We start from the raw sequence: 14,850 nt of genomic DNA, 5'->3' as shown, positions 1-14,850 counted from the left end.
CTTCCCTGGTGGCGCAGTGGTTAAAAATCCGCCTGCCAATGCAGGGGACACGGGTTCGAGCCCTGGTCCAGGAAGATCCCACATGCCACAGAGCAACTAAGCCTGTGCACCACAACTACTTGGTCTGTGCTATAGAGCCTGCGAGCCACAACTACTGAAGCCTGCACGCCTAGAGCCCGTGCTCTGCAACAAAGGAAGCCACAGCAATGAGAAGCCCACGTGCCGCAATGAAGAGCACCCCCCGCTCACCGCAACTAGAGAAAGCCTGCGTGCAGCAATGAAGACGCAATGCAGCCAAAAATAAATAAATAAATAAATTTTTTAGAATAAATAAAATCAGTGAGCAGAGAAACAGGATACTGGCAAAGGCTCAAAGTATCTCTCCCAAAATATTTACCAATTACTGTGGTGGTTGTAATATATGTCCAGAAATTCTTTGATACAACTGCCTCCAGGAAGTGGAGTTTAATTCCCCTCCCCTTGAGTGTGGGCTGAATTTAATGACTTGCTTCTAATGATCAGAGTATGGAAGGTGAAAAATAATGGAGAAATCTGGCAGAAACCACCTTAACAAAGTGATCACCCGGTGACATCATGTTGATAACATGGATCTCCTCTATGGCATGATAAGAAGGGCACTTCACTCTGTGATACTCTTCCTCAAACCTCGATAACTAATCATGAGAAGATCTCAGAAAACCCAAATTGAGGAACATCCTACAAGATACTTGACCAGTACTCTTTAAAAAAAAAGTATCAGGTCATAAAAGGTAAGGAAAGACCAAGAAACTGTCATGCATTAGAAGAGATAAGGGAGACTTGACAACTAAAAGCAATGTAGTATCCTGGTTTGGATAATGGAATGGAAAAGGAATATTAGTGGGAAAACTGGTGAAATACAAATAAAGTCTGCAGTTTGTCTGAAGCATTGTACCAATGTTAATTTCTTAGGTTGACAAATGTACCATGGTTATGTAAGATGTTAACATTAGGGGGAAAAGGATGAAGGGTATATGGCAGTGATTCTTAATAGGAGCAATTTTGCCCCACGGGGGCATTTGGCAATGTCTAAAGACATTTTTGATTGTTACAACAGGGGTATGGTACTGGCATCTATAAACAGAGACCAGGGATGCTGCTTAACATCCTATATAGCACTGGGCAATCCCCACAACAAAGGTTTAGCCAGTCCAAAATGTCAGTAAGGCTGAGGCTGAGAAACACTGGCATAAAGGAACTCTATGCATTATCTGTGCAACTCCTCCGTAAATCTAAAATTTCAAAATAAAAAGTTAAAAATATATCCAAATCCAATCATTTCTCATCAATTTCCTAGTCTAAGACACCACTAACCCTCAACTAGATTTTTAAAGAGAGCCTCCTAACTGATCTTCTAGTTTTTACTCTTCACCTCTTTAGACTACTTTCAACACAGTAGCCAGAGTGAAGTTTTTAAAGCATAAATCTGATCATGTCACTTTGCTCAAAAACCTGTAATGGTTTCTATCTCAAAAAATAAACACCCAAGTCCTTCCAATGTTCTACAGGCTCTATGTAATCTGGACCCAGTTATCTCTCCACTTTGTTTCTCCACAAAGTAGAAACCACTTTCTACTCTTCTATTCACTCCAGTCCAGGCACACTGACCTCCTAGTGTTCTGGGAATACACCAAGCACACCTCTGCTTCAGGGCCAATGCAAACTGTTTCTTAGACCTAGTGTGCTCCTTTACCTCCATCCTTCAAGCCTTTGCTCACTCCTCACCAAGTCCTTCCCAGACATCCTTTTTAAAAGTGCACACACCCCTTGGCATACCTATCCCTCTTGCCTGCTTTATTTTTCTCCACAGCACCTATCTATCACCTTCTAATACTGTATAACAACAAGTTACTTATTTTGTTTAATGTCTGTCTCACCCTCTCTAGAATGTAAGATCCACGAGGGCAGGGATTTTTGTCTGTTTGGTTCACTACTATAACCTCTGCACCTAGAACAATGCCTAGCATGCACTTAATGCTCAACAAACATTTGTTAAATGAACGATACACCTTTGAAGTCCTAAACTTAATATCCCAGTGTCGTTCTACCACTTTTCATCATTACTGCATTTTCTTTCTTATCTCCTTACTTGAGAACACTATGGTTTGGAGAAGAAAGAATGGGTATTGGATCCTGGTTCTATCACTTGATAGTGTGTGTCTCTCTGGATATGTAACTTAACCTTTCTAATCCTCAGTTTCTTCATTTGAAAGAGAATGACAAAGGGATGGATGTAAGATTAATAACACTTATGTTAGGATTAGAAATAAGGTATTAAAGTGTCTAGCACATAGTAGGTAATCCATAAGTAAAAGCTAATATTTTTGCTCCCTCTTCACTAGTTCTTCGGCTTCACACTGACCTCTAACTTTCATGCCCTTCATTTTCTCCCAGTTGAATCACCCCTTCTATGATTCCTGCTCATGAACCAACCTGGACTCCACAGTTCATTTCAGTCACAGTCCTTAACATCATTAATTCCCTCAACCAACTGCCCTTTAGGTATCTCTACCAAGCAGGCATCTGCAAAGCAGTGGGTAACAGCCTGGGCTCTGGAACTGAACCACCAGGGTTTGAACGCCAGCTATTCATCTTACAATCAGGGAGAATAACAACAGTACCTACCTTATGAGCTCTTGTGAGTATTAAATGGTTTCTTCAGCTATACATACCCAGAGTGATCAGTGCTGGAGAAAAATCAAACCATGCAAATTGGTATCCCTACAAATCCAAGGTCTACAACCTCAAATGGGTCCTCAATGCTACCTAACAATCCTTTTTCATTATCCTAGTCGTGTGTCTGTCTGTCTGACTCTCCCCCCCCCCCACCATTCCCTTGGAAGCTGTTATACACTTACACTCTCTTTTTAAAGAACCCCTATTCTACCATGTTCCCCATCATTCTAAGCAGGTACTCAAAAATGATATGAGACACATCAACTCGTTCTCCTTCCTGCCCCTATCATTTAGAAACTTACTTACAGTGCCTCCAACTTCACCTCCTTCCTTTCTGCTCAATGAAAAAGGAGAATCATCTCCTACCCAAGACCAACTTCTCTACCTATGCCTTGGATCCCATCCCCTCCTACTGTCTCCAAATCCTTGGCTCCATCAATCACCTCTGTCCCCCATCTCTCTGCCTCCCCCACACTACTTCAATTTCTCCCCTCCACTGGTGCTTTCCAATCCCACATAAACATGCCCAGGATCCTCTTAATTTAAAAAAGGGGGAGAAGGAGTAAACTTCTCTAAATCCCCTGCATCTCCCTTCACCTATACTATTTGTTCAGTCCTTTGTTGAAAACACTGTATCCCTCTCAATTAGCTACCCTTCCTAGCTGTCATTGACTCTTCAACCCCCTTACCCCCAAAGCACTACAATGTAGCTACCTGCTCTAGCTGAAGTTACAAATGACTTAATCACCAAGTTTCAGGGACTTTTTTCAGTTATCTTACTTGGCCTTTTCATGGCAGGATACAGTATCGTCCACTCCTAGTCCTTGAAATATTCTTCTCCCTCAGCTTCTGTGACAATTCTCGCATAGTTCTTTTTTTTCAGCTTTGGTCTGTCTGGCACAGATGTTTGGCTTCTCTTAGTTGTCTGCCCCATTCAGTAGCTCACAACAGAAATATGGGAATCATGCTAAATCTTCAATCTTGCTCAACTCTGTAATCTGATTATTTACCCTGTCCTGTTGATAATACTTCCTAAACCTCTTATACATCCACTCCTCTTTTACATCTCTCAACATTTCTCATCAGGAATGGCTTCCTAACTGGTCTTGCTTCCAGTTTTGCCCTTCTCTAATCCAGCATTCACCTCACTGCCTAGAACACAAATATGATTCTATCACAGCGTAATTTTTCCCCCCACTAAATCCTCACAGCCTTCAGGACAAAGTTAAAGCTCCTTAGTTTGGGTCATAAGGCATTCAGTGATTTGGCTTCTTATCACTTCATCAGCCCGTTTTAAAACTCTGCTGTCCACTTGTGCCTACTGAGTACTTGAACGGGGCTAGACTCAACTGAGATGTGGTATAAGTATAAAATACATACCAGATTCTGAAGACTTAGTATGAAAAAGAGAATGTCAAATATCTCAATAATGCTTTTTTATAGTGATTACAAACTGAAATAAAATTTTAGATATATCAGCTTAAATAAAATATATTACTAAAATTGATTTCACCTTTTCCTTTTTTAACGCGGTTAATAGAAAATTTTAAAATACATACATGAATTACATTTGTGACTTGCATTATTATATTTTTACAGAAAAGCACTGGTCTAGAATGTCCTTTCCCTTTTTCTGAACCTAGTTAACTGCTATCTATTTTTGAAGATTAGCTCAGGTAACCCACTAAGATGCATTTCGGGACACACCCCTCCCAAAACCCCAAGTCTTAGCCAACTACCCCTCCTGCTCTGTGCTTTCATCCATAGGAATCTGCTTACACCTGTTATATATCACGCCACATTATAATTATTGGTTATCAGTTATCTTCTCCTCCTAAACTATATGCTCCTTGCAAAAAGGCATATCATTCTACATATACTCAGGGCTTACCACCATGTTTACCACTTAAAAGGCACTCAAAATATTTGCTGAACAAATGTGAACTATCTATTCCTGGCCTGAAAGTTACTAGAATTTCTCCAAGGAAAACAAACCAGCAAAGAAGGAGTCTAGACTTTCCCAAGAGCTCCAGTAATGAAAGGATCAGAACGATGGTAGGAAGTAGGAATTAAAGTAAAGAGAAGAGCAATAAGAAAATAAAGCTCATCACACACAACTACCTCTTAACAGTGAAAACAGGAATTTGCAGCAGTGAAATGGAGCCTTGAACTCAACTTGGCATGCCAGGGGCCACAGTTTGGTTCCTAAATTACTCAAATAACCCATCCAACAAAAGAGTATGATTTGGCAGGTTTCAACACAAACAGCTAGAGCCCAGCACCTGTTCCACTTAAACAGAGCATCATTACAGTTAAAAACAACAACAAATCTCTCTTATGAAGCAAACACTAATCTCATGGTGCTTCACCACGGAACAATTTAGAAGAGTTATTATATGAAATGTGCCAAAGCATGAATTTATGGATGATGCTTATTTGGCAAATATGGTTGGCACTGCTAGATGTTGAAAAACACGTATGCAAATAAGCAAATAAAATTTTTAAGCTCTCAGACTTAAATATTTACATTATCATAAATGTACAAAGATAAATGTTTATATGAGAACATACACAACACATTCCAGGAACACATTTTTTAATGTGATTGTCAGGAACAGTTATGAAGTGGCATTATTTCTTTATGGGCCTCAGGGTAGACTCTTAAAAATGACTTCTGACAGAATGTTAATGGGGTACAAAAATTATGGAGGAAGTTTTTCTGTACTATCTCTGGGTAAAATGAATAGTCACAGTATCATAATAGTTCAAAGCAATCTTATCTTTTCCTTTCACCAAAATACTTTTCTTCCCATCCTGGAACCCAGCCAAACATAAATGTCAAACCATAAATGCACGGGGGCGGGGAAGGGATGAAGAAGAGGACCACACATCAAAAAGGCTTAAAGAAAATAATTTGACATTTTTTTCCCCCACATAATATAGTCATGTTAGAGTCTCCAAAAATAAAGACATGATAAAATATTTCCCCTCTTCCCCTCTGACAGTTATGGAAAGATGTTTTTTTTTTTCACATAGTTTGTGAGTTGGTCATAGCCAAAACTCACTAGCAATGGTATGAATTCTGCTTCCATTGTTAACTGTTAATCTCTGGGTCGAGGCTACAACTCCCATCTCTGAAGTCAAGAAAATGTACCATACTTGCCATTACAGTTTACTAAACGAGTCACCGAAGAGAAGTGCCAGGCACTTCAGAAAGTAATTAGGGTAGTCAGTGGACTGAGCTATCTAGAAATGTTCTGAGATTATAGAGAAGCCATCATGAAGCAAGTATTCAAGATTGCTCATGGAAAGTTTTACCCCTGTGGATAATTCACGGTTTTCACTTCTACACTGCAGAGAGCAATATGAGTTCTCCGACTATACACATTACCACATCATTTCATTTATCAGGGGAAAAAAAAAGAAGAAAAAAAGGCGTTGTGGCTGAACAAAAATCAAGAGGTAGGCCCCAAAACAGAATCCTCAAGGCAATCCCAATTCAGGTGAAAAGCTGTGGACATACATCATACAATGACCTAAAAATAGCCTTTCATGTAAATCTCCAAGTATTTAATTCAACGTATAATCTTACCACATTTAACAGAGGCAGAAGAAAAATGTATTAGGTTTTCTATAACAAGGCCAATAAAGATGAAATCATAGTTTTCCTTTAACTCGTCACTATCCCCTCAACCCCAACCTGGCAATAACTCCATTCCACAGCTCTCAACTTCCTAAACGGGGATCCTAAAAAACACAACGTATTGCAAAAAAGTTAACATTTAAAGGTGGGAGGGCTCCTCTTTCCTGTTGCTCTCAGCAGTCTTTAATGCAGTCAACGGACGAAAAAACGAAATCAAGCTCTCAGACGGATGGTGCAGGCAACAGGGAGGGGGTAGAGAAGGGGCTCAGACGGCAAGTCCTCATCGCGGGAGGTGAGAAAAGTTGCAAGAACGGACGAGTCAAAGGGCGAAGGAGGAACAAAACTGACCCAACGAACCACTCAAAATCCCCCCAAAACCGAGGAAACCCGCACGTTAGGGGGCTCACAAACCGTAGAGCGAAGTGAGCAGGCAAAGAGCCACCGGGTTTCACCCTGGCGCTGCTGGCCAGGCTGCGCCGGATCCTCCCGGGTTTGGCGGTGGATGTCCGTGCAGACTTAGCAGAAGCGAAAGGAGTCCTTCCTGCCCCAGCCTCACTGCGTCCGGCTCCTCCAGGATTCACTTTCCCCAGCAGCCTTCCAGCCGCGCCCGGGGGCGTCCCTCGCCGCCAGGTCCCAACTTTCCCTCCTCTGGGGGGCGCCGAGCTGTCGGGGCCGCCGCCGCCACAGCCACCGAGAGAGGGGGCGGGAGCGGGGGCGCGAGGGGGCGCGCGGCGCCAGCGGGCTCCGGGGGCCGCAGGGCGCGGGGGTGGCCGTGGCCAGAGAGCCCGCGCCGGGCCGGACGCACCGGCCGCCAAAGCCCTCGCGGCAGCGCCACCCAGACCCCACGCCGCCCCTCCCGGATTCCCCCAGGTCAGCCCCCTCACCCCTCGGCGACCCAGGTCCCACAAGCCGGCGCGAGAGGAGAAGGGAAAGGAGGCGACGCGGGCAACCTTGCCCCAGTTACCTGAGGGGCTCACACGCCGCCGCGGTGACTACCTTCGCCGGCCGTCCAGTACCCTTCCTGGTGACCGCGGCCACCGCCGCCGAGCAACTGACACTGACTAACAACAACTAACTAACTACTAGCCGCCGCCGAGTCCACCGCGCGCTCCCGGCTGCCCGTAGACCGCCCGGCCCACCAGCCTGCCCGCCTCCTCCCAGCCCGGCGCGCCGCCCCTCCGCGCGCACACTCGCTGCCGCGCTCCTTAAGCGAACACGCGCGCGCGCACACGAGGCCACGGCCCTCTCCCAGTCTCGCCTCAGCCCCGGGGGAGGAGTCACCATGAGGCCCCTCCTCTCGCGTTCCTACCTCCCGAGGAAGAGACTTAGAGAGCTCCTGATTGGCTGAGGGAGGCGTGGCCAAAGGAAGAGGGCGGGACGACCAGGATCTTGGGCCGGCGTGAAGGGAAATTTCAGTTCCATTACGTACCAGGGGAAAAAAGGGAACGAAGTGTTGGTCCATTTGGTGCCTAAACCCCTTAGGTCTGCCTACCGTCGAATACAGGATATGTGTCTTCAAGGATTCCAGCACATAGTAATAACCAATTTAAGTCCCAATACTTTCTGCAGGCCTTAGCAATTTAAAAAACTACATCTCCCAGAAACCTCCGCGAAAATAAGTCTCACCTTGCGTAATCACGTAGTCCTTCGCCTCCTTTGAACAAAATAATCCCTCCATTTTTCTGAAGGTATGGGGAATAATATTTCATTTTTCTCCTCACCAGAACAGCCTTAAGTGCTGCGATTAGAGAAGTTATCTATGGGAAGGTGGCTAAGCGATTAGGTAAAGGGAAAGAAAAAACATCAAAATAAAGTACTGCGGAGGAATTTTTGTCAAGCTGTGAGGCGACGCAGTGAGAAGAGTGAAGGCGATTGAGAGGGGCTCAGGGAATTGTCCCCTGTGCCAGGGACTTTCTTTAGGCCCCAGGCCCCTGCCTACCCCTGTCGTCAGCAGGTCAGTAAGCAAGGCGAGCTTGGGGGTGGCCACAGTGGAGGTGCCCTTCACCCCTTGAAGATCATCCCTCTTTTGCTGTTATTGGTTTGTCTCGGTTTGAGGCCGACTGAATGGGGGCGCCTCACTTCCGGTTGGGGGAGGGGAGGAAGGCCATTCTGGGGGAGGGGGGAACATAACTCACTTCCTGTGGGGGTAGGGTGATGGGTTGGGGTGTCCAACCCACTTCCTGTGCCGGCGAGGGCTTGAAAAGGTGATGCTTGGTGCCATATGCATAGACGGTATCTTAAAGCTTTGGGATTGTGTCTTACGTGAAAAGTTAGGTTATTCCACGAAGTTGTGCTAATCACCAGCCTCCAGTCAGAATTTATGTGACTTTTGGTTCCATGTCTAAGAGGAAAATTTTCTCCCCAACAGAATTTTCTTAATGCGTTATTCAAAGAATTCGAAACCCCTTGTTAAAACTTTTTACTCTTCTCTACAATACGACATGCTTTCTTGTGTGACTCATGAATTGCCCACCCCTTCTCCCTTACTCAAGTCCAACCTTGACTTAGTGAGGTTTAGGGGTGTTCTCCGCCTTGACATGCCACAGGAACTCTGTAGCTACTCTTGAGGTCGTTTTTTACAGGACTCAATATTTTACATAAATTATGAAGCATTTTCACCTTATCAGAGTGAAAATATCATACTGAAGTACTCAATTACTTGGTGTTACCTTAACTGATGTGATTGGGATCTTAAATCCTTCGACCTGTTGATTTTAGGCCAAAGGTTTTGCCCTGGGCCTGAAAACAACTTCCTCAGCTTTAAAAATTCTTATAGGTATCTTACATGTAACAATTGTGAAAGTTGCACTGTAGTACATTTTCCCCCTTTGTGATTTAATTAAATTCAGCACCGATTTAAAAATGGTGTCTGCACTTTGTAGTTTTAAGGCATGGTGCAGGGATCATGAGATTCAGCTCAGATTTTAAGGAGGGGGAAAATTTGGCTCACAAAGGACAAAAGATGAATACCAGAATTTTCTGTTTTTCCTATATTCTCAATGTTTTATAAGAAACTATACGTAAAGTGGTAATGAACAGTCAACCGTTTGATTTCTTGGCTTCTGTTTTCAAGTACCACAGTACTTGGTAGGTTGGGGTGGGGAGGTTACTGAAGGAATCAATCTATTTGGAGTTTATGAAATCTCAACAACTTCAATAATTTTAGAATATCAAGTGAACTGTAATGTCTTTCAAGAATTTTTAAAAGAATAAGGCCTGTGTATTGTTTCCTTTGGGGTTGTCACCTAATCTACCCTCAGAATTTGCAGTTGTTTTAATTCTGGTTCTTTTCGAAAGCTAGTTTGTTTAGAGTTTATTAGAAAATGTGATTTAAACTAAAATGTTTGAACAACTGTAACTTAAATGTTACAGTAAGGAAAAAATATATGTTTTAACTTTCTATCGACATTAAAAAAAAAAAAAACTAAGACCCTAAAATCAGTGAGTTATCTTTTGAAGGACTATAGAATTTCTGCAGAAGTTGAAAAGGCGAGACACAATTATGTCTGTGTTGTTATTAATAGAAGGTTAGGGACATGTAGACTGCCTCAAGCAACTATTAATTGATTAGAAAGAAGGTATTCATTATCTTCTATATTAGAGTAATATAGAAGAATATATGATATGATCACCCTGACAAATTAAACTATTAAACTACAGTATTAAGAATTACTGAAGTGAGTAAAGATTGTGGAACTAAATGAAATAGATAGAGAAAAGATAGTTAAAATATTGATTGAGATACAGCAGTATTGCCTTTAGGAAATTATCTTTGGAAAGCAAAGGAGTTTTTAAAATTGGTCTTTATACTGTTCCAGGGAAGAAATGCAGTATAATAGAAATAAGAAAACTTGTTGCAGCTGAGAGACTTGAGCAGCTTGAAGAACTGTCTGTTCAGAAGAAAGCAATTTTTAAAGCACATATTTGAAAAAAGATGTTTTGTGATAACAGGCAGTTATTCATTGGTTCCGTCAAAGAAGAAATATTAGAAAAGCTTGTGAAAAATAGAGGGAAGTTCATGGAACCTGCTTTTATTCTCTTTAAAAGTGTTTCTGTAGAGAGGCTTGCTGTCTTCCAAAAGCTTTTTTTTTCCCCTTAATGTTCTTTGTTGCAGTTTTCTTTGCATGTTCTAATAGAAACGTACTATCAAAATTAGAAAAGTAAAGACTTTTGTAAGTGTACTCTGTTACTTCTTTAAGTAAATGAATTTGAGGTTTTCATTTCATTCCTTGTCATCAATAATAAAGAGATTGTCCATTTTTTTTTCAGAATATTTAGATTAGATAACCATTTTCATTTCCAAAAAGCAGTCATTGGATATACCGCTCACAGCTCACAGCAGTTTGAAATATTAAAACAGTAGGTCAAAATTCTGGATTCCATCTCACTGAAATTTGATTATCCACGAAATACTAGATGCTATCTATAATGCAAAAGGGTCTTTTCATTCTTTTGTCTACCTACCTTTTAAAAATTATGCTCTTGTTTTACAACTATTGCTTTTTTGTATGTTTCTTGTTTTGGTAGTTGCTTGTTTTTGCCATGGGGTTGAGTGTTAAGAGAATATGCTAACAACATGAATGGTTTTTAAACCTACTGTTCTGCTGTCTTTATTTCAGGGCCTTCAAGAGTATTCAAACGAGAATACCCCTTACGTGACTTTTCATTATTTCAAGAAAAGTTTATTGAGTGCTTACTGTATACTAGTCTCTGTTTTAGGGACTTGGAATACATCAGTGAATACAGACAAATATCCGTATTCTCTTGGAGTTTACTCTCTAGTTTCCAAGTCAAAACTGGAATTTTGCTCCCTTGATATTCCTAAATAAGCTCTATAGTGTGATCATTGTTCAAACTGATCAAGAAACAGCCCTAAGCTTGATCTCTCTTGGTCTGATCTCTAAGCCATTCTAAACCCAGTTTTGAATATTTCAGTCTAATTTTTCTTCAGACCATTAAAGCCCCTGTGTTAAATATTCAACCCTTTTCTTTGATGCATGCATCATGACCCTACCATTATAGCCTCCTTTGTTCACAAATTAAAGTGAACAATGGGGAAAATATGGGATCAGACAGGCTTGGGTTCAAAAGTGATGTCTACATTTTACTAGCTGAGCTTCTTACTAGCTTGGTAACCTCTAATAATTTACTTGACCTCTCTGAGCCTCACTTGCCATAAACCTAAATGAGGTTATTTGGTGGATCAAGTATGTTATATGTAAATCACCTGGCACAATGCCTGGTGTTAGCAGCTTAATGAATGCTATTATTTTTCCCCCAGTTTGCTTCTGTTATTCTAGCTATTGGGATTTGCCTACATGTCTGTTTTAAGCCTTACATATTCCCCGAAGTATGGGGATGCAGTGCTAGAATTATTCAGATTCATCCTTCCCCAGTCTCAGTGAGCTAAGCATGCTCACTTAGCTGTCAAGAGTTTATTTTTCGTTCCTTGTGGAAGGAGAAATCACTAATTTCCGTGATTGCTTTAGATAATAAGCATAATCAAAAAGTTTCAAGAAAAGGTTAAGGAATCACTAAAATAATTTGAGTTGTTAAAGGAAGACTTTTTGAATCATTCTTCTAAACCTATTTAAATACTAAGCCTAATATTCAAGACCCTTCTGTCATTACCCATCTACACATTCCTAACTAGATTGGTCTCTGAAAAAAAAATTCTATACAGTATCCAGCCTTTTCTATCTTTGTTCATGCTATTCTCTGTGTGGAACACTTTCTCTTTTCCTGGGAATCCTTATCTATCAGAATGCCACCTTCTTTGTGGCCCTTTCTCAAGTACCACCTTCAGCTTCAAGAAGTATTGTCTGATGTCTGTCCTCTTCTCTGTCCATTCTCCCAACCATATGTGTGTCTGTTGACCCTCCAGAGCATTTTGTACTTTTCTTATGGCATTTAATATACAGTGCTACTGCTGTTGTATGTTTCTGTTGTTACTGTACTGTCATATGTAGAGTTTATGAACTGTCATAAAAGTCTGCAGACTATAACATATTCCTATCTGTGTCTGCTGTCCGACCTAGCACAATGCCATTCACACCCTAAGTATTCAGTAAATATTAGTGGAGTTGAATTGGCAATTGGGGTAGATGAAACTGATCAATAACATTTGTCCACTATTTATAGCCAGTATTAAACACAGTGACCCATGTACAGTAGACACTCAAAGATCTGTTGAATGAAAGGGTAAGTAGTTCTCCCATTTGTGAGCATAGGGTATCAATATATTGAGCATATATTAAACACCTACTATATGATGAGACCTATGAGAACTGATCCCTGCCCTCAATTTAATTGGAAAGAACTAAGTGGTAATTAATACGTACAGATTCTGAAGACTGAAGGTGTTTGAGTGAAGGTGGGGTAGGGAGTCAGTGTATAGCTGTTTGCATTTTGAGAGATATCCCAGGCTGTCTGAACTCAGAAACAGAATAGATTTACGTATCAAGAGATACTTAACTTGCAGTTCCACTCCTAGTTACATACCCAAGAGAATTAGAAATGTGTTCACACAAAAACTTTTCCCCACATGTTCCTAGCAGCATTATTCATAAGAGCCAAAAAATAGAAACAAACCAAATGTGCATCAATTGATGAATGAATAAACAAAATGTAGTATAGTCGTATGGTGGGAAATTATTCATCAATAAAAAGGAATAGAGTACTGATACATGCTATAAAATGGATGAATCTTGAAAATATTACACTAAAGTGAAAGAAGCCAGACACAAAAGGCCACATACTGTATGATTCCATTTATATGCAATGTCTAGAATAGGCAAATCCATAGAGACAGAAAGTATATTAGTGTGCCAGGGAGTGGAGGGCAGGGATGGGAAGTGACTGCTAATGTGTATGGGATTTCTTTGAAGGGATGATGAAAATGTCCTGGAATTAGATAGTGATGATGATTGCACAACCTTGATACTAAAATACCTTGTATACCAATATACTAAAAACCACTGAATTGTACACTGAAGGGGTGAATTTTATGGTATGTGAATTATACCATTAAAAAGGAGAGGGGGAGATACATAAACTTGAAGAATTTGGATTTTGGATGGGGCTAGAAGAAGGAAAGCAGGAGGTGATAATTCTTTCTCAGATCCTAGAGGGAAATGTAAGTGTCTAGGTACAGGACTAAAGTTATGCTGAGGATCAGGTGAGGATGGATGTGAAGGTTGCTGGCTATTTGTGTCTTATGAAGCAGGCAGTGAGGTGAATGATTAGACTAGAAGGGTGTTGACAAAGAAGAATGACATTTTAGGAACTTGAAGGAAGCTTCACATTTCTTTTTGATTGGGTCAAGGATGTGGTATGTGGTCAACTTGGTTTCAGTGTGAAGGTCAACTAAGTTCAGATGGTGAAAGTATCATAAGGGAGTCTGATAGCAATCACCAGTGAAGTTAATGGAGAAGATGGGAGAACAGAGACTAGACAAAAATATTATAGTTTGATTCTAAAACTATCCCCAGATAATGAAAATAGTAGATCATAATGGGAAGGAACCAAGGGCAGTGATTTGGAGAAGTCGGTACACATGAAGGTATTCATTTGAAGAAGTACTTGAGTACCTTTTATGTGCCAGGCACTATTAAATAAAATCATAGTTACTTTCCTTATTGAATTATTTTCTTAGAATAAAGTCTTATGAGTGGGATTATTTGTTCTAAGAGTATGGGTATTTTATAGTTCTTGATACAATAGCTATATTATTTCTCTAAAAGGTTATGCTAATTTCTGATGCCACCAGCAACATACAGCTGTGTTGTTTTAACCACAATTTCACCAGCAAAAATTATTGGCTAATTGGATAGACATAAAATTATTCTTCTCTTTGGTTGTTGCTTCTAATATGGTTAAGTGTTTCTGTACCATGGAATTGGCATCTGTTGGAGCATGAAGGAATTCAAAGCCTTTATATTTGCTCCCTCATCTGGAATAGCTTCCTTAAAGGGTATGGATTTTTAAGGACCCTAGGAATCAAACCAGCCTCTAATTTGAATCAGCTCAAAAACTACTTTTATTCAGTGGTGTTCTCCTTATTTTCTAAATGATATTCACATTTAAACTACATTTAGCCATAATTCCAATTCGCATTCAACTAACTTACTTCTCATAATTTGGTGGTGTAGGTATTAACTAACTTCACTTTGCATATGAGAAGATAGAGGCTTAGAGAGGTTAGGTCACTTGCCCAAAGTCACTTAACCAGTAAGTGATAGAGAGAGGATTTGAATATGGCCGATTATCAGTCGCAAACTCCATGATTTCTCAGTATCACTACTAAAATTTAATGTAGGCTAATGGAAACTGGAAGAGAAATCTGAAATGGAACTTGGACAATCAGGCGCTTACTTACATATGAACATAGTGAAGCAGTTAGCAAAGAAAGTTTTTTTATTTTTTTATTGGGGAGGCTATAGCACATAGACAAAGAGAGGAAGGACTCTCTTTAAGCCCAAATTTTCAAGGCC

At 40.8% G+C, this 14,850-nt stretch overlaps 2 protein-coding genes across 11 annotated transcripts in view; one reads left to right on the top strand and one right to left on the bottom strand.

The window, feature by feature from the left end:
* Positions 1-7,541, bottom strand: part of PEAK1 (pseudopodium enriched atypical kinase 1) — a 297,677-nt gene extending 290,136 nt beyond the window's left edge. For 7 of the 9 annotated variants that reach the window (XM_082386950.1, XM_082386949.1, XM_082386954.1 and 4 more), the window contains exon 1: positions 7,323-7,537. The gene's annotated coding sequence lies outside the window, so the exon portion shown is untranslated. Of the gene's footprint in view, positions 1-7,322 lie in introns of all 9 variants that reach the window. The other 2 variants (XM_082386956.1, XM_082386957.1) reach the window with 2 other exon arrangements.
* Positions 7,542-7,997: 456 nt separating this feature from the next.
* HMG20A (high mobility group 20A) overlaps positions 7,998-14,850 on the top strand; it is a 69,088-nt gene continuing 62,235 nt past the window's right edge. Inside the window, exon 1 of one of the 2 annotated variants that reach the window (XM_082387051.1) lies at positions 7,998-8,046. The gene's annotated coding sequence lies outside the window, so the exon portion shown is untranslated. Of the gene's footprint in view, positions 8,313-14,850 lie in introns of both variants that reach the window. The other variant, XM_082387052.1, reaches the window with a different exon arrangement.

The sequence above is a fragment of the Balaenoptera borealis genome (genome assembly GCF_965194805.1).
Source record: "Balaenoptera borealis genome assembly, chromosome: 3".
Classification (NCBI taxonomy): domain Eukaryota; kingdom Metazoa; phylum Chordata; class Mammalia; order Artiodactyla; family Balaenopteridae; genus Balaenoptera; species Balaenoptera borealis.
This window is presented reverse-complemented; position numbering and strand designations above follow the sequence as displayed.